Source organism: Schistocerca gregaria, chromosome 5, assembly GCF_023897955.1.
Source record: "Schistocerca gregaria isolate iqSchGreg1 chromosome 5, iqSchGreg1.2, whole genome shotgun sequence".
Classification (NCBI taxonomy): domain Eukaryota; kingdom Metazoa; phylum Arthropoda; class Insecta; order Orthoptera; family Acrididae; genus Schistocerca; species Schistocerca gregaria.
The window spans coordinates 237,513,929-237,541,816 of NC_064924.1; the positions used below are offsets into that span (position 1 = coordinate 237,513,929).

The 27,888-nt window shown below is 47.7% G+C and overlaps 17 non-coding genes across 17 annotated transcripts; all 17 read left to right on the forward strand.

Moving 5' to 3' along the window:
• Positions 1-1,419: 1,419 nt before the first annotated feature.
• On the forward strand, positions 1,420-1,538 carry LOC126274825 (5S ribosomal RNA). The gene has a single exon (XR_007550379.1). It is a non-coding gene; the product is annotated as a 5S ribosomal RNA (ribosomal RNA).
• A 1,460-nt stretch (positions 1,539-2,998) lies between these two features.
• Positions 2,999-3,117, forward strand: LOC126274826 (5S ribosomal RNA). Its single transcript, XR_007550380.1, has one exon. It is a non-coding gene; the product is annotated as a 5S ribosomal RNA (ribosomal RNA).
• A 1,470-nt stretch (positions 3,118-4,587) lies between these two features.
• On the forward strand, positions 4,588-4,706 carry LOC126274827 (5S ribosomal RNA). The gene has a single exon (XR_007550381.1). It is a non-coding gene; the product is annotated as a 5S ribosomal RNA (ribosomal RNA).
• Positions 4,707-6,176: 1,470 nt separating this feature from the next.
• LOC126274828 (5S ribosomal RNA) lies at positions 6,177-6,295 on the forward strand. Its single transcript, XR_007550382.1, has one exon. It is a non-coding gene; the product is annotated as a 5S ribosomal RNA (ribosomal RNA).
• Positions 6,296-7,755: 1,460 nt separating this feature from the next.
• Positions 7,756-7,874, forward strand: LOC126274072 (5S ribosomal RNA). Its single transcript, XR_007549902.1, has one exon. It is a non-coding gene; the product is annotated as a 5S ribosomal RNA (ribosomal RNA).
• Positions 7,875-9,334: 1,460 nt separating this feature from the next.
• LOC126274829 (5S ribosomal RNA) lies at positions 9,335-9,453 on the forward strand. Its single transcript, XR_007550383.1, has one exon. It is a non-coding gene; the product is annotated as a 5S ribosomal RNA (ribosomal RNA).
• Positions 9,454-10,923: 1,470 nt separating this feature from the next.
• On the forward strand, positions 10,924-11,042 carry LOC126274830 (5S ribosomal RNA). Its single transcript, XR_007550384.1, has one exon. It is a non-coding gene; the product is annotated as a 5S ribosomal RNA (ribosomal RNA).
• A 1,470-nt stretch (positions 11,043-12,512) lies between these two features.
• Positions 12,513-12,631, forward strand: LOC126274832 (5S ribosomal RNA). Its single transcript, XR_007550385.1, has one exon. It is a non-coding gene; the product is annotated as a 5S ribosomal RNA (ribosomal RNA).
• A 1,470-nt stretch (positions 12,632-14,101) lies between these two features.
• On the forward strand, positions 14,102-14,220 carry LOC126274834 (5S ribosomal RNA). Its single transcript, XR_007550387.1, has one exon. It is a non-coding gene; the product is annotated as a 5S ribosomal RNA (ribosomal RNA).
• Positions 14,221-15,690: 1,470 nt separating this feature from the next.
• On the forward strand, positions 15,691-15,809 carry LOC126274835 (5S ribosomal RNA). Its single transcript, XR_007550388.1, has one exon. It is a non-coding gene; the product is annotated as a 5S ribosomal RNA (ribosomal RNA).
• A 1,470-nt stretch (positions 15,810-17,279) lies between these two features.
• Positions 17,280-17,398, forward strand: LOC126274836 (5S ribosomal RNA). Its single transcript, XR_007550389.1, has one exon. It is a non-coding gene; the product is annotated as a 5S ribosomal RNA (ribosomal RNA).
• A 1,463-nt stretch (positions 17,399-18,861) lies between these two features.
• LOC126274837 (5S ribosomal RNA) lies at positions 18,862-18,980 on the forward strand. Its single transcript, XR_007550390.1, has one exon. It is a non-coding gene; the product is annotated as a 5S ribosomal RNA (ribosomal RNA).
• Positions 18,981-20,450: 1,470 nt separating this feature from the next.
• Positions 20,451-20,569, forward strand: LOC126274838 (5S ribosomal RNA). The gene has a single exon (XR_007550391.1). It is a non-coding gene; the product is annotated as a 5S ribosomal RNA (ribosomal RNA).
• Positions 20,570-22,039: 1,470 nt separating this feature from the next.
• Positions 22,040-22,158, forward strand: LOC126274839 (5S ribosomal RNA). The gene has a single exon (XR_007550392.1). It is a non-coding gene; the product is annotated as a 5S ribosomal RNA (ribosomal RNA).
• A 1,460-nt stretch (positions 22,159-23,618) lies between these two features.
• LOC126274840 (5S ribosomal RNA) lies at positions 23,619-23,737 on the forward strand. Its single transcript, XR_007550393.1, has one exon. It is a non-coding gene; the product is annotated as a 5S ribosomal RNA (ribosomal RNA).
• A 1,460-nt stretch (positions 23,738-25,197) lies between these two features.
• Positions 25,198-25,316, forward strand: LOC126274841 (5S ribosomal RNA). The gene has a single exon (XR_007550394.1). It is a non-coding gene; the product is annotated as a 5S ribosomal RNA (ribosomal RNA).
• Positions 25,317-26,786: 1,470 nt separating this feature from the next.
• LOC126274842 (5S ribosomal RNA) lies at positions 26,787-26,905 on the forward strand. Its single transcript, XR_007550395.1, has one exon. It is a non-coding gene; the product is annotated as a 5S ribosomal RNA (ribosomal RNA).
• Positions 26,906-27,888: the final 983 nt, after the last annotated feature.

Here is a 27,888-nt window from a genome sequence, read left to right on the forward strand (position 1 = left end):
CCTCTTTTCATGCAAACTCTCAGGTGCGACAAAGATGCTTCCACAAGCATTTTAAACTACTGTATTAAACGTAAGATGCGAAATTACAGTAATGAACTCAGTTTGAACAAGAATGCGCGGAGGAAGAGTGCTAGGATCTCGTTGAAAATAACGAAACACTGCGAATCGACAGATGTGCTCTTGAAACGCGTCAGAGAGTACTGTTTTGTAGGAGCACTAAATTCCAAAAACTAACTACATTAAAGAAAGACCTGTTCCCGTCTGACCACCGAAGAAAAGCAACAACGTCAGTATTCGGATCGGCGACCGCCTGGGAACTCTGGCTGTCTTCATTTCTTGCTTTCTTGTCACTACTCCTGCCAGCCCTTTTTTCATGCTACCTTTCTCATGTGACAAAGATGCTTCCATACTGATTTTAAACTATCGTTAGATACGATATTAAGGAATTCAGTTTGAAAAGAGTGCGCCAAGGAAGACTTCCAAAGAGTCTCTGGAATAATAAAAACAGTATGAAGTGACAGAAATGTTGTGAAAAACGTCAGGGCATATTGTTTTGTAGCAGTGTACAAGGGCAAATTTGTAAACAAAAATTTACCTTTCGTCGCTACAAGAGATATATACTTTGCCGAAAAGCCTGTGTCTTGTGTGCATGTTTTCGCACCTTTCCACGGCATGGCGCAGCACAGAGCGGCACTGGTAGCTCCGAACGCCCGCACACGGCGCCTCGGACTCGCCGGTTCGGGCCGCGCCCATCTCGCAGATGCTTCTCGTACTTGTGCTGTCATATGGACCGCGACCCGAGCGGCAGCGAGCGGCAGTCGGGACAAGTCGGGACGGAAGGGGACAGCCGAGAATGAACCGTGCAAATTACGCAAATATCTGGAAGCGCGACGAGTGTCAGGCAGGTGAGAACGCTTCCCTCTGTCTTCATTTCTTGCTATCTTGTCACTACCCCTGCCAGCCCTTTTTTCATGCTACCTTTCTCATGTGACAAAGATGCTTCCATACTGATTTTAAACTATCGTAAGATACGATATTAAGGAACTCAGTTTGAAAAGAGTGCGCCGAGGAAGACTTCCAAAGAGTCTCTGGAAATAACAAAACAGTATGAAGTGACAGAAATGTTGTGAAATACGTCAGGGCATATTGTTTTGTAGCAGTGCACAACGGCAAATTTGTAAACAAAAATTTACCTTTCGTCGCTACAAGAGATGGATACTTTGTCGAACAAACGAATGACAGGCGGTGCAACGAGCAGCTGTGTTGTGCGTCTGACCCACGTGGCGGCGCGCCGCACTGCGCGTCGCCTTCGAGGTGGAAGGACGTGCTTTGCGTCAAATGTGCCACCGAAAACGGCGATTGCGTGTGTTGGGAGGAGAGGCGAAGCCTTCTTCTGCCGTGCGGCTACTGTATAAGGACGCCAACGGCCATACCATGTTGAATACACCGGTTCTCGTCCGATCACCGAAGTTAAGCAACATCGGGCCCGGTTAGTACTTGGATGGGTGACCGCCTGGGAACACCGGGTGCTGTTGGCTCCCTCTCTTCTTTTAAATTTTATGTCACAACACCTGCCAGCCCTCTTTTCATGCAAACTCTCAGGTGCGACAAAGATGCTTCCACAAGCATTTTAAACTACTGTATTAAACGTAAGATGCGAAATTACAGTAATGAACTCAGTTTGAACAAGAATGCGCGGAGGAAGAGTGCTAGGATCTCGTTGAAAATAACGAAACACTGCGAATCGACAGATGTGCTCTTGAAACGCGTCAGAGAGTACTGTTTTGTAGGAGCACTAAATTCCAAAAACTAACTACATTAAAGAAAGACCTGTTCCCGTCTGACCACCGAAGAAAAGCAACAACGTCAGTATTCGGATCGGCGACCGCCTGGGAACTCTGGCTGTCTTCATTTCTTGCTTTCTTGTCACTACTCCTGCCAGCCCTTTTTTCATGCTACCTTTCTCAAGTGACAAAGATGCTTCCATACTGATTTTAAACTATCGTTAGATACGATATTAAGGAATTCAGTTTGAAAAGAGTGCGCCAAGGAAGACTTCCAAAGAGTCTCTGGAATAATAAAAACAGTATGAAGTGACAGAAATGTTGTGAAAAACGTCAGGGCATATTGTTTTGTAGCAGTGCACAAGGGCAAATTTGTAAACAAAAATTTACCTTTCGTCGCTACAAGAGATATATACTTTGCCGAAAAGCCTGTGTCTTGTGTGCATGTTTTCGCACCTTTCCACGGCATGGCGCAGCACAGAGCGGCACTGGTAGCTCCGAACGCCCGCACACGGCGCCTCGGACTCGCCGGTTCGGGCCGCGCCCATCTCGCAGATGCTTCTCGTACTTGTGCTGTCATATGGACCGCGACCCGAGCGGCAGCGAGCGGCAGTCGGGACAAGTCGGGACGGAAGGGGACAGCCGAGAATGAACCGTGCAAATTACGCAAATATCTGGAAGCGCGACGAGTGTCAGGCAGGTGAGAACGCTTCCCTCTGTCTTCATTTCTTGCTATCTTGTCACTACCCCTGCCAGCCCTTTTTTCATGCTACCTTTCTCATGTGACAAAGATGCTTCCATACTGATTTTAAACTATCGTAAGATACGATATTAAGGAACTCAGTTTGAAAAGAGTGCGCCGAGGAAGACTTCCAAAGAGTCTCTGGAAATAACAAAACAGTATGAAGTGACAGAAATGTTGTGAAATACGTCAGGGCATATTGTTTTGTAGCAGTGCACAACGGCAAATTTGTAAACAAAAATTTACCTTTCGTCGCTACAAGAGATGGATACTTTGTCGAACAAACGAATGACAGGCGGTGCAACGAGCAGCTGTGTTGTGCGTCTGACCCACGTGGCGGCGCGCCGCACTGCGCGTCGCCTTCGAGGTGGAAGGACGTGCTTTGCGTCAAATGTGCCACCGAAAACGGCGATTGCGTGTGTTGGGAGGAGAGGCGAAGCCTTCTTCTGCCGTGCGGCTACTGTATAAGGACGCCAACGGCCATACCATGTTGAATACACCGGTTCTCGTCCGATCACCGAAGTTAAGCAACATCGGGCCCGGTTAGTACTTGGATGGGTGACCGCCTGGGAACACCGGGTGCTGTTGGCTCCCTCTCTTCTTTTAAATTTTATGTCACTACACCTGCCAGCCCTCTTTTCATGCAAACTCTCAGGTGCGACAAAGATGCTTCCACAAGCATTTTAAACTACTGTATTAAACGTAAGATGCGAAATTACAGTAATGAACTCAGTTTGAACAAGAATGCGCGGAGGAAGAGTGCTAGGATCTCGTTGAAAATAACGAAACACTGCGAATCGACAGATGTGCTCTTGAAACGCGTCAGAGAGTACTGTTTTGTAGGAGCACTAAATTCCAAAAACTAACTACATTAAAGAAAGACCTGTTCCCATCTGACCACCGAAGAAAAGCAACAACGTCAGTATTCGGATCGGCGACCGCCTGGGAACTCTGGCTGTCTTCATTTCTTGCTTTCTTGTCACTACTCCTGCCAGCCCTTTTTTCATGCTACCTTTCTCATGTGACAAAGATGCTTCCATACTGATTTTAAACTATCGTTAGATACGATATTAAGGAATTCAGTTTGAAAAGAGTGCGCCAAGGAAGACTTCCAAAGAGTCTCTGGAATAATAAAAACAGTATGAAGTGACAGAAATGTTGTGAAAAACGTCAGGGCATATTGTTTTGTAGCAGTGCACAAGGGCAAATTTGTAAACAAAAATTTACCTTTCGTCGCTACAAGAGATATATACTTTGCCGAAAAGCCTGTGTCTTGTGTGCATGTTTTCGCACCTTTCCACGGCATGGCGCAGCACAGAGCGGCACTGGTAGCTCCGAACGCCCGCACACGGCGCCTCGGACTCGCCGGTTCGGGCCGCGCCCATCTCGCAGATGCTTCTCGTACTTGTGCTGTCATATGGACCGCGACCCGAGCGGCAGCGAGCGGCAGTCGAGCTAAGTCGGGACAAGTCGGGACGGAAGGGGACAGCCGAGAATGAACCGTGCAAATTACGCAAATATCTGGAAGCGCGACGAGTGTCAGGCAGGTGAGAACGCTTCCCTCTGTCTTCATTTCTTGCTATCTTGTCACTACCCCTGCCAGCCCTTTTTTCATGCTACCTTTCTCATGTGACAAAGATGCTTCCATACTGATTTTAAACTATCGTAAGATACGATATTAAGGAACTCAGTTTGAAAAGAGTGCGCCGAGGAAGACTTCCAAAGAGTCTCTGGAAATAACAAAACAGTATGAAGTGACAGAAATGTTGTGAAATACGTCAGGGCATATTGTTTTGTAGCAGTGCACAACGGCAAATTTGTAAACAAAAATTTACCTTTCGTCGCTACAAGAGATGGATACTTTGTCGAACAAACGAATGACAGGCGGTGCAACGAGCAGCTGTGTTGTGCGTCTGACCCACGTGGCGGCGCGCCGCACTGCGCGTCGCCTTCGAGGTGGAAGGACGTGCTTTGCGTCAAATGTGCCACCGAAAACGGCGATTGCGTGTGTTGGGAGGAGAGGCGAAGCCTTCTTCTGCCGTGCGGCTACTGTATAAGGACGCCAACGGCCATACCATGTTGAATACACCGGTTCTCGTCCGATCACCGAAGTTAAGCAACATCGGGCCCGGTTAGTACTTGGATGGGTGACCGCCTGGGAACACCGGGTGCTGTTGGCTCCCTCTCTTCTTTTAAATTTTATGTCACTACACCTGCCAGCCCTCTTTTCATGCAAACTCTCAGGTGCGACAAAGATGCTTCCACAAGCATTTTAAACTACTGTATTAAACGTAAGATGCGAAATTACAGTAATGAACTCAGTTTGAACAAGAATGCGCGGAGGAAGAGTGCTAGGATCTCGTTGAAAATAACGAAACACTGCGAATCGACAGATGTGCTCTTGAAACGCGTCAGAGAGTACTGTTTTGTAGGAGCACTAAATTCCAAAAACTAACTACATTAAAGAAAGACCTGTTCCCGTCTGACCACCGAAGAAAAGCAACAACGTCAGTATTCGGATCGGCGACCGCCTGGGAACTCTGGCTGTCTTCATTTCTTGCTTTCTTGTCACTACTCCTGCCAGCCCTTTTTTCATGCTACCTTTCTCATGTGACAAAGATGCTTCCATACTGATTTTAAACTATCGTTAGATACGATATTAAGGAATTCAGTTTGAAAAGAGTGCGCCAAGGAAGACTTCCAAAGAGTCTCTGGAATAATAAAAACAGTATGAAGTGACAGAAATGTTGTGAAAAACGTCAGGGCATATTGTTTTGTAGCAGTGCACAAGGGCAAATTTGTAAACAAAAATTTACCTTTCGTCGCTACAAGAGATATATACTTTGCCGAAAAGCCTGTGTCTTGTGTGCATGTTTTCGCACCTTTCCACGGCATGGCGCAGCACAGAGCGGCACTGGTAGCTCCGAACGCCCGCACACGGCGCCTCGGACTCGCCGGTTCGGGCCGCGCCCATCTCGCAGATGCTTCTCGTACTTGTGCTGTCATATGGACCGCGACCCGAGCGGCAGCGAGCGGCAGTCGAGCTAAGTCGGGACAAGTCGGGACGGAAGGGGACAGCCGAGAATGAACCGTGCAAATTACGCAAATATCTGGAAGCGCGACGAGTGTCAGGCAGGTGAGAACGCTTCCCTCTGTCTTCATTTCTTGCTATCTTGTCACTACCCCTGCCAGCCCTTTTTTCATGCTACCTTTCTCATGTGACAAAGATGCTTCCATACTGATTTTAAACTATCGTAAGATACGATATTAAGGAACTCAGTTTGAAAAGAGTGCGCCGAGGAAGACTTCCAAAGAGTCTCTGGAAATAACAAAACAGTATGAAGTGACAGAAATGTTGTGAAATACGTCAGGGCATATTGTTTTGTAGCAGTGCACAACGGCAAATTTGTAAACAAAAATTTACCTTTCGTCGCTACAAGAGATGGATACTTTGTCGAACAAACGAATGACAGGCGGTGCAACGAGCAGCTGTGTTGTGCGTCTGACCCACGTGGCGGCGCGCCGCACTGCGCGTCGCCTTCGAGGTGGAAGGACGTGCTTTGCGTCAAATGTGCCACCGAAAACGGCGATTGCGTGTGTTGGGAGGAGAGGCGAAGCCTTCTTCTGCCGTGCGGCTACTGTATAAGGACGCCAACGGCCATACCATGTTGAATACACCGGTTCTCGTCCGATCACCGAAGTTAAGCAACATCGGGCCCGGTTAGTACTTGGATGGGTGACCGCCTGGGAACACCGGGTGCTGTTGGCTCCCTCTCTTCTTTTAAATTTTATGTCACTACACCTGCCAGCCCTCTTTTCATGCAAACTCTCAGGTGCGACAAAGATGCTTCCACAAGCATTTTAAACTACTGTATTAAACGTAAGATGCGAAATTACAGTAATGAACTCAGTTTGAACAAGAATGCGCGGAGGAAGAGTGCTAGGATCTCGTTGAAAATAACGAAACACTGCGAATCGACAGATGTGCTCTTGAAACGCGTCAGAGAGTACTGTTTTGTAGGAGCACTAAATTCCAAAAACTAACTACATTAAAGAAAGACCTGTTCCCGTCTGACCACCGAAGAAAAGCAACAACGTCAGTATTCGGATCGGCGACCGCCTGGGAACTCTGGCTGTCTTCATTTCTTGCTTTCTTGTCACTACTCCTGCCAGCCCTTTTTTCATGCTACCTTTCTCAAGTGACAAAGATGCTTCCATACTGATTTTAAACTATCGTTAGATACGATATTAAGGAATTCAGTTTGAAAAGAGTGCGCCAAGGAAGACTTCCAAAGAGTCTCTGGAATAATAAAAACAGTATGAAGTGACAGAAATGTTGTGAAAAACGTCAGGGCATATTGTTTTGTAGCAGTGCACAAGGGCAAATTTGTAAACAAAAATTTACCTTTCGTCGCTACAAGAGATATATACTTTGCCGAAAAGCCTGTGTCTTGTGTGCATGTTTTCGCACCTTTCCACGGCATGGCGCAGCACAGAGCGGCACTGGTAGCTCCGAACGCCCGCACACGGCGCCTCGGACTCGCCGGTTCGGGCCGCGCCCATCTCGCAGATGCTTCTCGTACTTGTGCTGTCATATGGACCGCGACCCGAGCGGCAGCGAGCGGCAGTCGGGACAAGTCGGGACGGAAGGGGACAGCCGAGAATGAACCGTGCAAATTACGCAAATATCTGGAAGCGCGACGAGTGTCAGGCAGGTGAGAACGCTTCCCTCTGTCTTCATTTCTTGCTATCTTGTCACTACCCCTGCCAGCCCTTTTTTCATGCTACCTTTCTCATGTGACAAAGATGCTTCCATACTGATTTTAAACTATCGTAAGATACGATATTAAGGAACTCAGTTTGAAAAGAGTGCGCCGAGGAAGACTTCCAAAGAGTCTCTGGAAATAACAAAACAGTATGAAGTGACAGAAATGTTGTGAAATACGTCAGGGCATATTGTTTTGTAGCAGTGCACAACGGCAAATTTGTAAACAAAAATTTACCTTTCGTCGCTACAAGAGATGGATACTTTGTCGAACAAACGAATGACAGGCGGTGCAACGAGCAGCTGTGTTGTGCGTCTGACCCACGTGGCGGCGCGCCGCACTGCGCGTCGCCTTCGAGGTGGAAGGACGTGCTTTGCGTCAAATGTGCCACCGAAAACGGCGATTGCGTGTGTTGGGAGGAGAGGCGAAGCCTTCTTCTGCCGTGCGGCTACTGTATAAGGACGCCAACGGCCATACCATGTTGAATACACCGGTTCTCGTCCGATCACCGAAGTTAAGCAACATCGGGCCCAGTTAGTACTTGGATGGGTGACCGCCTGGGAACACCGGGTGCTGTTGGCTCCCTCTCTTCTTTTAAATTTTATGTCACTACACCTGCCAGCCCTCTTTTCATGCAAACTCTCAGGTGCGACAAAGATGCTTCCACAAGCATTTTAAACTACTGTATTAAACGTAAGATGCGAAATTACAGTAATGAACTCAGTTTGAACAAGAATGCGCGGAGGAAGAGTGCTAGGATCTCGTTGAAAATAACGAAACACTGCGAATCGACAGATGTGCTCTTGAAACGCGTCAGAGAGTACTGTTTTGTAGGAGCACTAAATTCCAAAAACTAACTACATTAAAGAAAGACCTGTTCCCGTCTGACCACCGAAGAAAAGCAACAACGTCAGTATTCGGATCGGCGACCGCCTGGGAACTCTGGCTGTCTTCATTTCTTGCTTTCTTGTCACTACTCCTGCCAGCCCTTTTTTCATGCTACCTTTCTCAAGTGACAAAGATGCTTCCATACTGATTTTAAACTATCGTTAGATACGATATTAAGGAATTCAGTTTGAAAAGAGTGCGCCAAGGAAGACTTCCAAAGAGTCTCTGGAATAATAAAAACAGTATGAAGTGACAGAAATGTTGTGAAAAACGTCAGGGCATATTGTTTTGTAGCAGTGCACAAGGGCAAATTTGTAAACAAAAATTTACCTTTCGTCGCTACAAGAGATATATACTTTGCCGAAAAGCCTGTGTCTTGTGTGCATGTTTTCGCACCTTTCCACGGCACGGCGCAGCACAGAGCGGCACTGGTAGCTCCGAACGCCCGCACACGGCGCCTCGGACTCGCCGGTTCGGGCCGCGCCCATCTCGCAGATGCTTCTCGTACTTGTGCTGTCATATGGACCGCGACCCGAGCGGCAGCGAGCGGCAGTCGGGACAAGTCGGGACGGAAGGGGACAGCCGAGAATGAACCGTGCAAATTACGCAAATATCTGGAAGCGCGACGAGTGTCAGGCAGGTGAGAACGCTTCCCTCTGTCTTCATTTCTTGCTATCTTGTCACTACCCCTGCCAGCCCTTTTTTCATGCTACCTTTCTCATGTGACAAAGATGCTTCCATACTGATTTTAAACTATCGTAAGATACGATATTAAGGAACTCAGTTTGAAAAGAGTGCGCCGAGGAAGACTTCCAAAGAGTCTCTGGAAATAACAAAACAGTATGAAGTGACAGAAATGTTGTGAAATACGTCAGGGCATATTGTTTTGTAGCAGTGCACAACGGCAAATTTGTAAACAAAAATTTACCTTTCGTCGCTACAAGAGATGGATACTTTGTCGAACAAACGAATGACAGGCGGTGCAACGAGCAGCTGTGTTGTGCGTCTGACCCACGTGGCGGCGCGCCGCACTGCGCGTCGCCTTCGAGGTGGAAGGACGTGCTTTGCGTCAAATGTGCCACCGAAAACGGCGATTGCGTGTGTTGGGAGGAGAGGCGAAGCCTTCTTCTGCCGTGCGGCTACTGTATAAGGACGCCAACGGCCATACCATGTTGAATACACCGGTTCTCGTCCGATCACCGAAGTTAAGCAACATCGGGCCCGGTTAGTACTTGGATGGGTGACCGCCTGGGAACACCGGGTGCTGTTGGCTCCCTCTCTTCTTTTAAATTTTATGTCACTACACCTGCCAGCCCTCTTTTCATGCAGACTCTCAGGTGCGACAAAGATGCTTCCACAAGCATTTTAAACTACTGTATTAAACGTAAGATGCGAAATTACAGTAATGAACTCAGTTTGAACTAGAATGGGCGGAGGAAGAGTGCTAGGATCTCGTTGAAAATAACGAAACACTGCGAATCGACAGATGTGCTCTTGAAACGCGTCAGAGAGTACTGTTTTGTAGGAGCACTAAATTCCAAAAACTAACTACATTAAAGAAAGACCTGTTCCCGTCTGACCACCGAAGAAAAGCAACAACGTCAGTATTCGGATCGGCGACCGCCTGGGAACTCTGGCTGTCTTCATTTCTTGCTTTCTTGTCACTACTCCTGCCAGCCCTTTTTTCATGCTACCTTTCTCAAGTGACAAAGATGCTTCCATACTGATTTTAAACTATCGTTAGATACGATATTAAGGAATTCAGTTTGAAAAGAGTGCGCCAAGGAAGACTTCCAAAGAGTCTCTGGAATAATAAAAACAGTATGAAGTGACAGAAATGTTGTGAAAAACGTCAGGGCATATTGTTTTGTAGCAGTGCACAAGGGCAAATTTGTAAACAAAAATTTACCTTTCGTCGCTACAAGAGATATATACTTTGCCGAAAAGCCTGTGTCTTGTGTGCATGTTTTCGCACCTTTCCACGGCACGGCGCAGCACAGAGCGGCACTGGTAGCTCCGAACGCCCGCACACGGCGCCTCGGACTCGCCGGTTCGGGCCGCGCCCATCTCGCAGATGCTTCTCGTACTTGTGCTGTCATATGGACCGCGACCCGAGCGGCAGCGAGCGGCAGTCGAGCTAAGTCGGGACAAGTCGGGACGGAAGGGGACAGCCGAGAATGAACCGTGCAAATTACGCAAATATCTGGAAGCGCGACGAGTGTCAGGCAGGTGAGAACGCTTCCCTCTGTCTTCATTTCTTGCTATCTTGTCACTACCCCTGCCAGCCCTTTTTTCATGCTACCTTTCTCATGTGACAAAGATGCTTCCATACTGATTTTAAACTATCGTAAGATACGATATTAAGGAACTCAGTTTGAAAAGAGTGCGCCGAGGAAGACTTCCAAAGAGTCTCTGGAAATAACAAAACAGTATGAAGTGACAGAAATGTTGTGAAATACGTCAGGGCATATTGTTTTGTAGCAGTGCACAACGGCAAATTTGTAAACAAAAATTTACCTTTCGTCGCTACAAGAGATGGATACTTTGTCGAACAAACGAATGACAGGCGGTGCAACGAGCAGCTGTGTTGTGCGTCTGACCCACGTGGCGGCGCGCCGCACTGCGCGTCGCCTTCGAGGTGGAAGGACGTGCTTTGCGTCAAATGTGCCACCGAAAACGGCGATTGCGTGTGTTGGGAGGAGAGGCGAAGCCTTCTTCTGCCGTGCGGCTACTGTATAAGGACGCCAACGGCCATACCATGTTGAATACACCGGTTCTCGTCCGATCACCGAAGTTAAGCAACATCGGGCCCGGTTAGTACTTGGATGGGTGACCGCCTGGGAACACCGGGTGCTGTTGGCTCCCTCTCTTCTTTTAAATTTTATGTCACTACACCTGCCAGCCCTCTTTTCATGCAAACTCTCAGGTGCGACAAAGATGCTTCCACAAGCATTTTAAACTACTGTATTAAACGTAAGATGCGAAATTACAGTAATGAACTCAGTTTGAACAAGAATGCGCGGAGGAAGAGTGCTAGGATCTCGTTGAAAATAACGAAACACTGCGAATCGACAGATGTGCTCTTGAAACGCGTCAGAGAGTACTGTTTTGTAGGAGCACTAAATTCCAAAAACTAACTACATTAAAGAAAGACCTGTTCCCGTCTGACCACCGAAGAAAAGCAACAACGTCAGTATTCGGATCGGCGACCGCCTGGGAACTCTGGCTGTCTTCATTTCTTGCTTTCTTGTCACTACTCCTGCCAGCCCTTTTTTCATGCTACCTTTCTCAAGTGACAAAGATGCTTCCATACTGATTTTAAACTATCGTTAGATACGATATTAAGGAATTCAGTTTGAAAAGAGTGCGCCAAGGAAGACTTCCAAAGAGTCTCTGGAATAATAAAAACAGTATGAAGTGACAGAAATGTTGTTAAAAACGTCAGGGCATATTGTTTTGTACCAGTGCACAAGGGCAAATTTGTAAACAAAAATTTACCTTTCGTCGCTACAAGAGATATATACTTTGCCGAAAAGCCTGTGTCTTGTGTGCATGTTTTCGCACCTTTCCACGGCACGGCGCAGCACAGAGCGGCACTGGTAGCTCCGAACGCCCGCACACGGCGCCTCGGACTCGCCGGTTCGGGCCGCGCCCATCTCGCAGATGCTTCTCGTACTTGTGCTGTCATATGGACCGCGACCCGAGCGGCAGCGAGCGGCAGTCGAGCTAAGTCGGGACAAGTCGGGACGGAAGGGGACAGCCGAGAATGAACCGTGCAAATTACGCAAATATCTGGAAGCGCGACGAGTGTCAGGCAGGTGAGAACGCTTCCCTCTGTCTTCATTTCTTGCTATCTTGTCACTACCCCTGCCAGCCCTTTTTTCATGCTACCTTTCTCATGTGACAAAGATGCTTCCATACTGATTTTAAACTATCGTAAGATACGATATTAAGGAACTCAGTTTGAAAAGAGTGCGCCGAGGAAGACTTCCAAAGAGTCTCTGGAAATAACAAAACAGTATGAAGTGACAGAAATGTTGTGAAATACGTCAGGGCATATTGTTTTGTAGCAGTGCACAACGGCAAATTTGTAAACAAAAATTTACCTTTCGTCGCTACAAGAGATGGATACTTTGTCGAACAAACGAATGACAGGCGGTGCAACGAGCAGCTGTGTTGTGCGTCTGACCCACGTGGCGGCGCGCCGCACTGCGCGTCGCCTTCGAGGTGGAAGGACGTGCTTTGCGTCAAATGTGCCACCGAAAACGGCGATTGCGTGTGTTGGGAGGAGAGGCGAAGCCTTCTTCTGCCGTGCGGCTACTGTATAAGGACGCCAACGGCCATACCATGTTGAATACACCGGTTCTCGTCCGATCACCGAAGTTAAGCAACATCGGGCCCGGTTAGTACTTGGATGGGTGACCGCCTGGGAACACCGGGTGCTGTTGGCTCCCTCTCTTCTTTTAAATTTTATGTCACTACACCTGCCAGCCCTCTTTTCATGCAAACTCTCAGGTGCGACAAAGATGCTTCCACAAGCATTTTAAACTACTGTATTAAACGTAAGATGCGAAATTACAGTAATGAACTCAGTTTGAACAAGAATGCGCGGAGGAAGAGTGCTAGGATCTCGTTGAAAATAACGAAACACTGCGAATCGACAGATGTGCTCTTGAAACGCGTCAGAGAGTACTGTTTTGTAGGAGCACTAAATTCCAAAAACTAACTACATTAAAGAAAGACCTGTTCCCGTCTGACCACCGAAGAAAAGCAACAACGTCAGTATTCGTATCGGCGACCGCCTGGGAACTCTGGCTGTCTTCATTTCTTGCTTTCTTGTCACTACTCCTGCCAGCCCTTTTTTCATGCTACCTTTCTCATGTGACAAAGATGCTTCCATACTGATTTTAAACTATCGTTAGATACGATATTAAGGAATTCAGTTTGAAAAGAGTGCGCCAAGGAAGACTTCCAAAGAGTCTCTGGAATAATAAAAACAGTATGAAGTGACAGAAATGTTGTGAAAAACGTCAGGGCATATTGTTTTGTAGCAGTGCACAAGGGCAAATTTGTAAACAAAAATTTACCTTTCGTCGCTACAAGAGATATATACTTTGCCGAAAAGCCTGTGTCTTGTGTGCATGTTTTCGCACCTTTCCACGGCATGGCGCAGCACAGAGCGGCACTGGTAGCTCCGAACGCCCGCACACGGCGCCTCGGACTCGCCGGTTCGGGCCGCGCCCATCTCGCAGATGCTTCTCGTACTTGTGCTGTCATATGGACCGCGACCCGAGCGGCAGCGAGCGGCAGTCGAGCTAAGTCGGGACAAGTCGGGACGGAAGGGGACAGCCGAGAATGAACCGTGCAAATTACGCAAATATCTGGAAGCGCGACGAGTGTCAGGCAGGTGAGAACGCTTCCCTCTGTCTTCATTTCTTGCTATCTTGTCACTACCCCTGCCAGCCCTTTTTTCATGCTACCTTTCTCATGTGACAAAGATGCTTCCATACTGATTTTAAACTATCGTAAGATACGATATTAAGGAACTCAGTTTGAAAAGAGTGCGCCGAGGAAGACTTCCAAAGAGTCTCTGGAAATAACAAAACAGTATGAAGTGACAGAAATGTTGTGAAATACGTCAGGGCATATTGTTTTGTAGCAGTGCACAACGGCAAATTTGTAAACAAAAATTTACCTTTCGTCGCTACAAGAGATGGATACTTTGTCGAACAAACGAATGACAGGCGGTGCAACGAGCAGCTGTGTTGTGCGTCTGACCCACGTGGCGGCGCGCCGCACTGCGCGTCGCCTTCGAGGTGGAAGGACGTGCTTTGCGTCAAATGTGCCACCGAAAACGGCGATTGCGTGTGTTGGGAGGAGAGGCGAAGCCTTCTTCTGCCGTGCGGCTACTGTATAAGGACGCCAACGGCCATACCATGTTGAATACACCGGTTCTCGTCCGATCACCGAAGTTAAGCAACATCGGGCCCGGTTAGTACTTGGATGGGTGACCGCCTGGGAACACCGGGTGCTGTTGGCTCCCTCTCTTCTTTTAAATTTTATGTCACTACACCTGCCAGCCCTCTTTTCATGCAAACTCTCAGGTGCGACAAAGATGCTTCCACAAGCATTTTAAACTACTGTATTAAACGTAAGATGCGAAATTACAGTAATGAACTCAGTTTGAACAAGAATGCGCGGAGGAAGAGTGCTAGGATCTCGTTGAAAATAACGAAACACTGCGAATCGACAGATGTGCTCTTGAAACGCGTCAGAGAGTACTGTTTTGTAGGAGCACTAAATTCCAAAAACTAACTACATTAAAGAAAGACCTGTTCCCGTCTGACCACCGAAGAAAAGCAACAACGTCAGTATTCGGATCGGCGACCGCCTGGGAACTCTGGCTGTCTTCATTTCTTGCTTTCTTGTCACTACTCCTGCCAGCCCTTTTTTCATGCTACCTTTCTCAAGTGACAAAGATGCTTCCATACTGATTTTAAACTATCGTTAGATACGATATTAAGGAATTCAGTTTGAAAAGAGTGCGCCAAGGAAGACTTCCAAAGAGTCTCTGGAATAATAAAAACAGTATGAAGTGACAGAAATGTTGTGAAAAACGTCAGGGCATATTGTTTTGTAGCAGTGCACAAGGGCAAATTTGTAAACAAAAATTTACCTTTCGTCGCTACAAGAGATATATACTTTGCCGAAAAGCCTGTGTCTTGTGTGCATGTTTTCGCACCTTTCCACGGCATGGCGCAGCACAGAGCGGCACTGGTAGCTCCGAACGCCCGCACACGGCGCCTCGGACTCGCCGGTTCGGGCCGCGCCCATCTCGCAGATGCTTCTCGTACTTGTGCTGTCATATGGACCGCGACCCGAGCGGCAGCGAGCGGCAGTCGAGCTAAGTCGGGACAAGTCGGGACGGAAGGGGACAGCCGAGAATGAACCGTGCAAATTACGCAAATATCTGGAAGCGCGACGAGTGTCAGGCAGGTGAGAACGCTTCCCTCTGTCTTCATTTCTTGCTATCTTGTCACTACCCCTGCCAGCCCTTTTTTCATGCTACCTTTCTCATGTGACAAAGATGCTTCCATACTGATTTTAAACTATCGTAAGATACGATATTAAGGAACTCAGTTTGAAAAGAGTGCGCCGAGGAAGACTTCCAAAGAGTCTCTGGAAATAACAAAACAGTATGAAGTGACAGAAATGTTGTGAAATACGTCAGGGCATATTGTTTTGTAGCAGTGCACAACGGCAAATTTGTAAACAAAAATTTACCTTTCGTCGCTACAAGAGATGGATACTTTGTCGAACAAACGAATGACAGGCGGTGCAACGAGCAGCTGTGTTGTGCGTCTGACCCACGTGGCGGCGCGCCGCACTGCGCGTCGCCTTCGAGGTGGAAGGACGTGCTTTGCGTCAAATGTGCCACCGAAAACGGCGATTGCGTGTGTTGGGAGGAGAGGCGAAGCCTTCTTCTGCCGTGCGGCTACTGTATAAGGACGCCAACGGCCATACCATGTTGAATACACCGGTTCTCGTCCGATCACCGAAGTTAAGCAACATCGGGCCCGGTTAGTACTTGGATGGGTGACCGCCTGGGAACACCGGGTGCTGTTGGCTCCCTCTCTTCTTTTAAATTTTATGTCACTACACCTGCCAGCCCTCTTTTCATGCAAACTCTCAGGTGCGACAAAGATGCTTCCACAAGCATTTTAAACTACTGTATTAAACGTAAGATGCGAAATTACAGTAATGAACTCAGTTTGAACAAGAATGCGCGGAGGAAGAGTGCTAGGATCTCGTTGAAAATAACGAAACACTGCGAATCGACAGATGTGCTCTTGAAACGCGTCAGAGAGTACTGTTTTGTAGGAGCACTAAATTCCAAAAACTAACTACATTAAAGAAAGACCTGTTCCCGTCTGACCACCGAAGAAAAGCAACAACGTCAGTATTCGTATCGGCGACCGCCTGGGAACTCTGGCTGTCTTCATTTCTTGCTTTCTTGTCACTACTCCTGCCAGCCCTTTTTTCATGCTACCTTTCTCATGTGACAAAGATGCTTCCATACTGATTTTAAACTATCGTTAGATACGATATTAAGGAATTCAGTTTGAAAAGAGTGCGCCAAGGAAGACTTCCAAAGAGTCTCTGGAATAATAAAAACAGTATGAAGTGACAGAAATGTTGTGAAAAACGTCAGGGCATATTGTTTTGTAGCAGTGCACAAGGGCAAATTTGTAAACAAAAATTTACCTTTCGTCGCTACAAGAGATATATACTTTGCCGAAAAGCCTGTGTCTTGTGTGCATGTTTTCGCACCTTTCCACGGCATGGCGCAGCACAGAGCGGCACTGGTAGCTCCGAACGCCCGCACACGGCGCCTCGGACTCGCCGGTTCGGGCCGCGCCCATCTCGCAGATGCTTCTCGTACTTGTGCTGTCATATGGACCGCGACCCGAGCGGCAGCGAGCGGCAGTCGAGCTAAGTCGGGACAAGTCGGGACGGAAGGGGACAGCCGAGAATGAACCGTGCAAATTACGCAAATATCTGGAAGCGCGACGAGTGTCAGGCAGGTGAGAACGCTTCCCTCTGTCTTCATTTCTTGCTATCTTGTCACTACCCCTGCCAGCCCTTTTTTCATGCTACCTTTCTCATGTGACAAAGATGCTTCCATACTGATTTTAAACTATCGTAAGATACGATATTAAGGAACTCAGTTTGAAAAGAGTGCGCCGAGGAAGACTTCCAAAGAGTCTCTGGAAATAACAAAACAGTATGAAGTGACAGAAATGTTGTGAAATACGTCAGGGCATATTGTTTTGTAGCAGTGCACAACGGCAAATTTGTAAACAAAAATTTACCTTTCGTCGCTACAAGAGATGGATACTTTGTCGAACAAACGAATGACAGGCGGTGCAACGAGCAGCTGTGTTGTGCGTCTGACCCACGTGGCGGCGCGCCGCACTGCGCGTCGCCTTCGAGGTGGAAGGACGTGCTTTGCGTCAAATGTGCCACCGAAAACGGCGATTGCGTGTGTTGGGAGGAGAGGCGAAGCCTTCTTCTGCCGTGCGGCTACTGTATAAGGACGCCAACGGCCATACCATGTTGAATACACCGGTTCTCGTCCGATCACCGAAGTTAAGCAACATCGGGCCCGGTTAGTACTTGGATGGGTGACCGCCTGGGAACACCGGGTGCTGTTGGCTCCCTCTCTTCTTTTAAATTTTATGTCACTACACCTGCCAGCCCTCTTTTCATGCAAACTCTCAGGTGCGACAAAGATGCTTCCACAAGCATTTTAAACTACTGTATTAAACGTAAGATGCGAAATTACAGTAATGAACTCAGTTTGAACAAGAATGCGCGGAGGAAGAGTGCTAGGATCTCGTTGAAAATAACGAAACACTGCGAATCGACAGATGTGCTCTTGAAACGCGTCAGAGAGTACTGTTTTGTAGGAGCACTAAATTCCAAAAACTAACTACATTAAAGAAAGACCTGTTCCCGTCTGACCACCGAAGAAAAGCAACAACGTCAGTATTCGGATCGGCGACCGCCTGGGAACTCTGGCTGTCTTCATTTCTTGCTTTCTTGTCACTACTCCTGCCAGCCCTTTTTTCATGCTACCTTTCTCAAGTGACAAAGATGCTTCCATACTGATTTTAAACTATCGTTAGATACGATATTAAGGAATTCAGTTTGAAAAGAGTGCGCCAAGGAAGACTTCCAAAGAGTCTCTGGAATAATAAAAACAGTATGAAGTGACAGAAATGTTGTGAAAAACGTCAGGGCATATTGTTTTGTAGCAGTGCACAAGGGCAAATTTGTAAACAAAAATTTACCTTTCGTCGCTACAAGAGATATATACTTTGCCGAAAAGCCTGTGTCTTGTGTGCATGTTTTCGCACCTTTCCACGGCACGGCGCAGCACAGAGCGGCACTGGTAGCTCCGAACGCCCGCACACGGCGCCTCGGACTCGCCGGTTCGGGCCGCGCCCATCTCGCAGATGCTTCTCGTACTTGTGCTGTCATATGGACCGCGACCCGAGCGGCAGCGAGCGGCAGTCGAGCTAAGTCGGGACAAGTCGGGACGGAAGGGGACAGCCGAGAATGAACCGTGCAAATTACGCAAATATCTGGAAGCGCGACGAGTGTCAGGCAGGTGAGAACGCTTCCCTCTGTCTTCATTTCTTGCTATCTTGTCACTACCCCTGCCAGCCCTTTTTTCATGCTACCTTTCTCATGTGACAAAGATGCTTCCATACTGATTTTAAACTATCGTAAGATACGATATTAAGGAACTCAGTTTGAAAGGAGTGCGCCGAGGAAGACTTGTCTCTGGAAATAACAAAACAGTATGAAGTGACAGAAATGTTGTGAAATACGTCAGGGCATATTGTTTTGTAGCAGTGCACAACGGCAAATTTGTAAACAAAAATTTACCTTTCGTCGCTACAAGAGATGGATACTTTGTCGAACAAACGAATGACAGACGGTGCAACGAGCAGCTGTGTTGTGCGTCTGACCCACGTGGCGGCGCGCCGCACTGCGCGTCGCCTTCGAGGTGGAAGGACGTGCTTTGCGTCAAATGTGCCACCGAAAACGGCGATTGCGTGTGTTGGGAGGAGAGGCGAAGCCTTCTTCTGCCGTGCGGCTACTGTATAAGGACGCCAACGGCCATACCATGTTGAATACACCGGTTCTCGTCCGATCACCGAAGTTAAGCAACATCGGGCCCGGTTAGTACTTGGATGGGTGACCGCCTGGGAACACCGGGTGCTGTTGGCTCCCTCTCTTCTTTTAAATTTTATGTCACTACACCTGCCAGCCCTCTTTTCATGCAAACTCTCAGGTGCGACAAAGATGCTTCCACAAGCATTTTAAACTACTGTATTAAACGTAAGATGCGAAATTACAGTAATGAACTCAGTTTGAACAAGAATGCGCGGAGGAAGAGTGCTAGGATCTCGTTGAAAATAACGAAACACTGCGAATCGACAGATGTGCTCTTGAAACGCGTCAGAGAGTACTGTTTTGTAGGAGCACTAAATTCCAAAAACTAACTACATTAAAGAAAGACCTGTTCCCGTCTGACCACCGAAGAAAAGCAACAACGTCAGTATTCGGATCGGCGACCGCCTGGGAACTCTGGCTGTCTTCATTTCTTGCTTTCTTGTCACTACTCCTGCCAGCCCTTTTTTCATGCTACCTTTCTCATGTGACAAAGATGCTTCCATACTGATTTTAAACTATCGTTAGATACGATATTAAGGAATTCAGTTTGAAAAGAGTGCGCCAAGGAAGACTTCCAAAGAGTCTCTGGAATAATAAAAACAGTATGAAGTGACAGAAATGTTGTGAAAAACGTCAGGGCATATTGTTTTGTAGCAGTGCACAAGGGCAAATTTGTAAACAAAAATTTACCTTTCGTCGCTACAAGAGATATATACTTTGCCGAAAAGCCTGTGTCTTGTGTGCATGTTTTCGCACCTTTCCACGGCATGGCGCAGCACAGAGCGGCACTGGTAGCTCCGAACGCCCGCACACGGCGCCTCGGACTCGCCGGTTCGGGCCGCGCCCATCTCGCAGATGCTTCTCGTACTTGTGCTGTCATATGGACCGCGACCCGAGCGGCAGCGAGCGGCAGTCGAGCTAAGTCGGGACAAGTCGGGACGGAAGGGGACAGCCGAGAATGAACCGTGCAAATTACGCAAATATCTGGAAGCGCGACGAGTGTCAGGCAGGTGAGAACGCTTCCCTCTGTCTTCATTTCTTGCTATCTTGTCACTACCCCTGCCAGCCCTTTTTTCATGCTACCTTTCTCATGTGACAAAGATGCTTCCATACTGATTTTAAACTATCGTAAGATACGATATTAAGGAACTCAGTTTGAAAAGAGTGCGCCGAGGAAGACTTCCAAAGAGTCTCTGGAAATAACAAAACAGTATGAAGTGACAGAAATGTTGTGAAATACGTCAGGGCATATTGTTTTGTAGCAGTGCACAACGGCAAATTTGTAAACAAAAATTTACCTTTCGTCGCTACAAGAGATGGATACTTTGTCGAACAAACGAATGACAGGCGGTGCAACGAGCAGCTGTGTTGTGCGTCTGACCCACGTGGCGGCGCGCCGCACTGCGCGTCGCCTTCGAGGTGGAAGGACGTGCTTTGCGTCAAATGTGCCACCGAAAACGGCGATTGCGTGTGTTGGGAGGAGAGGCGAAGCCTTCTTCTGCCGTGCGGCTACTGTATAAGGACGCCAACGGCCATACCATGTTGAATACACCGGTTCTCGTCCGATCACCGAAGTTAAGCAACATCGGGCCCGGTTAGTACTTGGATGGGTGACCGCCTGGGAACACCGGGTGCTGTTGGCTCCCTCTCTTCTTTTAAATTTTATGTCACTACACCTGCCAGCCCTCTTTTCATGCAAACTCTCAGGTGCGACAAAGATGCTTCCACAAGCATTTTAAACTACTGTATTAAACGTAAGATGCGAAATTACAGTAATGAACTCAGTTTGAACAAGAATGCGCGGAGGAAGAGTGCTAGGATCTCGTTGAAAATAACGAAACACTGCGAATCGACAGATGTGCTCTTGAAACGCGTCAGAGAGTACTGTTTTGTAGGAGCACTAAATTCCAAAAACTAACTACATTAAAGAAAGACCTGTTCCCGTCTGACCACCGAAGAAAAGCAACAACGTCAGTATTCGGATCGGCGACCGCCTGGGAACTCTGGCTGTCTTCATTTCTTGCTTTCTTGTCACTACTCCTGCCAGCCCTTTTTTCATGCTACCTTTCTCAAGTGACAAAGATGCTTCCATACTGATTTTAAACTATCGTTAGATACGATATTAAGGAATTCAGTTTGAAAAGAGTGCGCCAAGGAAGACTTCCAAAGAGTCTCTGGAATAATAAAAACAGTATGAAGTGACAGAAATGTTGTGAAAAACGTCAGGGCATATTGTTTTGTAGCAGTGCACAAGGGCAAATTTGTAAACAAAAATTTACCTTTCGTCGCTACAAGAGATATATACTTTGCCGAAAAGCCTGTGTCTTGTGTGCATGTTTTCGCACCTTTCCACGGCACGGCGCAGCACAGAGCGGCACTGGTAGCTCCGAACGCCCGCACACGGCGCCTCGGACTCGCCGGTTCGGGCCGCGCCCATCTCGCAGATGCTTCTCGTACTTGTGCTGTCATATGGACCGCGACCCGAGCGGCAGCGAGCGGCAGTCGAGCTAAGTCGGGACAAGTCGGGACGGAAGGGGACAGCCGAGAATGAACCGTGCAAATTACGCAAATATCTGGAAGCGCGACGAGTGTCAGGCAGGTGAGAACGCTTCCCTCTGTCTTCATTTCTTGCTATCTTGTCACTACCCCTGCCAGCCCTTTTTTCATGCTACCTTTCTCATGTGACAAAGATGCTTCCATACTGATTTTAAACTATCGTAAGATACGATATTAAGGAACTCAGTTTGAAAAGAGTGCGCCGAGGAAGACTTCCAAAGAGTCTCTGGAAATAACAAAACAGTATGAAGTGACAGAAATGTTGTGAAATACGTCAGGGCATATTGTTTTGTAGCAGTGCACAACGGCAAATTTGTAAACAAAAATTTACCTTTCGTCGCTACAAGAGATGGATACTTTGTCGAACAAACGAATGACAGGCGGTGCAACGAGCAGCTGTGTTGTGCGTCTGACCCACGTGGCGGCGCGCCGCACTGCGCGTCGCCTTCGAGGTGGAAGGACGTGCTTTGCGTCAAATGTGCCACCGAAAACGGCGATTGCGTGTGTTGGGAGGAGAGGCGAAGCCTTCTTCTGCCGTGCGGCTACTGTATAAGGACGCCAACGGCCATACCATGTTGAATACACCGGTTCTCGTCCGATCACCGAAGTTAAGCAACATCGGGCCCGGTTAGTACTTGGATGGGTGACCGCCTGGGAACACCGGGTGCTGTTGGCTCCCTCTCTTCTTTTAAATTTTATGTCACTACACCTGCCAGCCCTCTTTTCATGCAAACTCTCAGGTGCGACAAAGATGCTTCCACAAGCATTTTAAACTACTGTATTAAACGTAAGATGCGAAATTACAGTAATGAACTCAGTTTGAACAAGAATGCGCGGAGGAAGAGTGCTAGGATCTCGTTGAAAATAACGAAACACTGCGAATCGACAGATGTGCTCTTGAAACGCGTCAGAGAGTACTGTTTTGTAGGAGCACTAAATTCCAAAAACTAACTACATTAAAGAAAGACCTGTTCCCGTCTGACCACCGAAGAAAAGCAACAACGTCAGTATTCGGATCGGCGACCGCCTGGGAACTCTGGCTGTCTTCATTTCTTGCTTTCTTGTCACTACTCCTGCCAGCCCTTTTTTCATGCTACCTTTCTCAAGTGACAAAGATGCTTCCATACTGATTTTAAACTATCGTTAGATACGATATTAAGGAATTCAGTTTGAAAAGAGTGCGCCAAGGAAGACTTCCAAAGAGTCTCTGGAATAATAAAAACAGTATGAAGTGACAGAAATGTTGTGAAAAACGTCAGGGCATATTGTTTTGTACCAGTGCACAAGGGCAAATTTGTAAACAAAAATTTACCTTTCGTCGCTACAAGAGATATATACTTTGCCGAAAAGCCTGTGTCTTGTGTGCATGTTTTCGCACCTTTCCACGGCATGGCGCAGCACAGAGCGGCACTGGTAGCTCCGAACGCCCGCACACGGCGCCTCGGACTCGCCGGTTCGGGCCGCGCCCATCTCGCAGATGCTTCTCGTACTTGTGCTGTCATATGGACCGCGACCCGAGCGGCAGCGAGCGGCAGTCGGGACAAGTCGGGACGGAAGGGGACAGCCGAGAATGAACCGTGCAAATTACGCAAATATCTGGAAGCGCGACGAGTGTCAGGCAGGTGAGAACGCTTCCCTCTGTCTTCATTTCTTGCTATCTTGTCACTACCCCTGCCAGCCCTTTTTTCATGCTACCTTTCTCATGTGACAAAGATGCTTCCATACTGATTTTAAACTATCGTAAGATACGATATTAAGGAACTCAGTTTGAAAAGAGTGCGCCGAGGAAGACTTCCAAAGAGTCTCTGGAAATAACAAAACAGTATGAAGTGACAGAAATGTTGTGAAATACGTCAGGGCATATTGTTTTGTAGCAGTGCACAACGGCAAATTTGTAAACAAAAATTTACCTTTCGTCGCTACAAGAGATGGATACTTTGTCGAACAAACGAATGACAGGCGGTGCAACGAGCAGCTGTGTTGTGCGTCTGACCCACGTGGCGGCGCGCCGCACTGCGCGTCGCCTTCGAGGTGGAAGGACGTGCTTTGCGTCAAATGTGCCACCGAAAACGGCGATTGCGTGTGTTGGGAGGAGAGGCGAAGCCTTCTTCTGCCGTGCGGCTACTGTATAAGGACGCCAACGGCCATACCATGTTGAATACACCGGTTCTCGTCCGATCACCGAAGTTAAGCAACATCGGGCCCGGTTAGTACTTGGATGGGTGACCGCCTGGGAACACCGGGTGCTGTTGGCTCCCTCTCTTCTTTTAAATTTTATGTCACTACACCTGCCAGCCCTCTTTTCATGCAAACTCTCAGGTGCGACAAAGATGCTTCCACAAGCATTTTAAACTACTGTATTAAACGTAAGATGCGAAATTACAGTAATGAACTCAGTTTGAACAAGAATGCGCGGAGGAAGAGTGCTAGGATCTCGTTGAAAATAACGAAACACTGCGAATCGACAGATGTGCTCTTGAAACGCGTCAGAGAGTACTGTTTTGTAGGAGCACTAAATTCCAAAAACTAACTACATTAAAGAAAGACCTGTTCCCGTCTGACCACCGAAGAAAAGCAACAACGTCAGTATTCGGATCGGCGACCGCCTGGGAACTCTGGCTGTCTTCATTTCTTGCTTTCTTGTCACTACTCCTGCCAGCCCTTTTTTCATGCTACCTTTCTCAAGTGACAAAGATGCTTCCATACTGATTTTAAACTATCGTTAGATACGATATTAAGGAATTCAGTTTGAAAAGAGTGCGCCAAGGAAGACTTCCAAAGAGTCTCTGGAATAATAAAAACAGTATGAAGTGACAGAAATGTTGTGAAAAACGTCAGGGCATATTGTTTTGTAGCAGTGCACAAGGGCAAATTTGTAAACAAAAATTTACCTTTCGTCGCTACAAGAGATATATACTTTGCCGAAAAGCCTGTGTCTTGTGTGCATGTTTTCGCACCTTTCCACGGCACGGCGCAGCACAGAGCGGCACTGGTAGCTCCGAACGCCCGCACACGGCGCCTCGGACTCGCCGGTTCGGGCCGCGCCCATCTCGCAGATGCTTCTCGTACTTGTGCTGTCATATGGACCGCGACCCGAGCGGCAGCGAGCGGCAGTCGGGACAAGTCGGGACGGAAGGGGACAGCCGAGAATGAACCGTGCAAATTACGCAAATATCTGGAAGCGCGACGAGTGTCAGGCAGGTGAGAACGCTTCCCTCTGTCTTCATTTCTTGCTATCTTGTCACTACCCCTGCCAGCCCTTTTTTCATGCTACCTTTCTCATGTGACAAAGATGCTTCCATACTGATTTTAAACTATCGTAAGATACGATATTAAGGAACTCAGTTTGAAAAGAGTGCGCCGAGGAAGACTTCCAAAGAGTCTCTGGAAATAACAAAACAGTATGAAGTGACAGAAATGTTGTGAAATACGTCAGGGCATATTGTTTTGTAGCAGTGCACAACGGCAAATTTGTAAACAAAAATTTACCTTTCGTCGCTACAAGAGATGGATACTTTGTCGAACAAACGAATGACAGGCGGTGCAACGAGCAGCTGTGTTGTGCGTCTGACCCACGTGGCGGCGCGCCGCACTGCGCGTCGCCTTCGAGGTGGAAGGACGTGCTTTGCGTCAAATGTGCCACCGAAAACGGCGATTGCGTGTGTTGGGAGGAGAGGCGAAGCCTTCTTCTGCCGTGCGGCTACTGTATAAGGACGCCAACGGCCATACCATGTTGAATACACCGGTTCTCGTCCGATCACCGAAGTTAAGCAACATCGGGCCCGGTTAGTACTTGGATGGGTGACCGCCTGGGAACACCGGGTGCTGTTGGCTCCCTCTCTTCTTTTAAATTTTATGTCACTACACCTGCCAGCCCTCTTTTCATGCAAACTCTCAGGTGCGACAAAGATGCTTCCACAAGCATTTTAAACTACTGTATTAAACGTAAGATGCGAAATTACAGTAATGAACTCAGTTTGAACAAGAATGCGCGGAGGAAGAGTGCTAGGATCTCGTTGAAAATAACGAAACACTGCGAATCGACAGATGTGCTCTTGAAACGCGTCAGAGAGTACTGTTTTGTAGGAGCACTAAATTCCAAAAACTAACTACATTAAAGAAAGACCTGTTCCCGTCTGACCACCGAAGAAAAGCAACAACGTCAGTATTCGGATCGGCGACCGCCTGGGAACTCTGGCTGTCTTCATTTCTTGCTTTCTTGTCACTACTCCTGCCAGCCCTTTTTTCATGCTACCTTTCTCAAGTGACAAAGATGCTTCCATACTGATTTTAAACTATCGTTAGATACGATATTAAGGAATTCAGTTTGAAAAGAGTGCGCCAAGGAAGACTTCCAAAGAGTCTCTGGAATAATAAAAACAGTATGAAGTGACAGAAATGTTGTGAAAAACGTCAGGGCATATTGTTTTGTAGCAGTGCACAAGGGCAAATTTGTAAACAAAAATTTACCTTTCGTCGCTACAAGAGATATATACTTTGCCGAAAAGCCTGTGTCTTGTGTGCATGTTTTCGCACCTTTCCACGGCACGGCGCAGCACAGAGCGGCACTGGTAGCTCCGAACGCCCGCACACGGCGCCTCGGACTCGCCGGTTCGGGCCGCGCCCATCTCGCAGATGCTTCTCGTACTTGTGCTGTCATATGGACCGCGACCCGAGCGGCAGCGAGCGGCAGTCGAGCTAAGTCGGGACAAGTCGGGACGGAAGGGGACAGCCGAGAATGAACCGTGCAAATTACGCAAATATCTGGAAGCGCGACGAGTGTCAGGCAGGTGAGAACGCTTCCCTCTGTCTTCATTTCTTGCTATCTTGTCACTACCCCTGCCAGCCCTTTTTTCATGCTACCTTTCTCATGTGACAAAGATGCTTCCATACTGATTTTAAACTATCGTAAGATACGATATTAAGGAACTCAGTTTGAAAAGAGTGCGCCGAGGAAGACTTCCAAAGAGTCTCTGGAAATAACAAAACAGTATGAAGTGACAGAAATGTTGTGAAATACGTCAGGGCATATTGTTTTGTAGCAGTGCACAACGGCAAATTTGTAAACAAAAATTTACCTTTCGTCGCTACAAGAGATGGATACTTTGTCGAACAAACGAATGACAGGCGGTGCAACGAGCAGCTGTGTTGTGCGTCTGACCCACGTGGCGGCGCGCCGCACTGCGCGTCGCCTTCGAGGTGGAAGGACGTGCTTTGCGTCAAATGTGCCACCGAAAACGGCGATTGCGTGTGTTGGGAGGAGAGGCGAAGCCTTCTTCTGCCGTGCGGCTACTGTATAAGGACGCCAACGGCCATACCATGTTGAATACACCGGTTCTCGTCCGATCACCGAAGTTAAGCAACATCGGGCCCGGTTAGTACTTGGATGGGTGACCGCCTGGGAACACCGGGTGCTGTTGGCTCCCTCTCTTCTTTTAAATTTTATGTCACTACACCTGCCAGCCCTCTTTTCATGCAAACTCTCAGGTGCGACAAAGATGCTTCCACAAGCATTTTAAACTACTGTATTAAACGTAAGATGCGAAATTACAGTAATGAACTCAGTTTGAACAAGAATGCGCGGAGGAAGAGTGCTAGGATCTCGTTGAAAATAACGAAACACTGCGAATCGACAGATGTGCTCTTGAAACGCGTCAGAGAGTACTGTTTTGTAGGAGCACTAAATTCCAAAAACTAACTACATTAAAGAAAGACCTGTTCCCGTCTGACCACCGAAGAAAAGCAACAACGTCAGTATTCGGATCGGCGACCGCCTGGGAACTCTGGCTGTCTTCATTTCTTGCTTTCTTGTCACTACTCCTGCCAGCCCTTTTTTCATGCTACCTTTCTCAAGTGACAAAGATGCTTCCATACTGATTTTAAACTATCGTTAGATACGATATTAAGGAATTCAGTTTGAAAAGAGTGCGCCAAGGAAGACTTCCAAAGAGTCTCTGGAATAATAAAAACAGTATGAAGTGACAGAAATGTTGTGAAAAACGTCAGGGCATATTGTTTTGTACCAGTGCACAAGGGCAAATTTGTAAACAAAAATTTACCTTTCGTCGCTACAAGAGATATATACTTTGCCGAAAAGCCTGTGTCTTGTGTGCATGTTTTCGCACCTTTCCACGGCATGGCGCAGCACAGAGCGGCACTGGTAGCTCCGAACGCCCGCACACGGCGCCTCGGACTCGCCGGTTCGGGCCGCGCCCATCTCGCAGATGCTTCTCGTACTTGTGCTGTCATATGGACCGCGACCCGAGCGGCAGCGAGCGGCAGTCGGGACAAGTCGGGACGGAAGGGGACAGCCGAGAATGAACCGTGCAAATTACGCAAATATCTGGAAGCGCGACGAGTGTCAGGCAGGTGAGAACGCTTCCCTCTGTCTTCATTTCTTGCTATC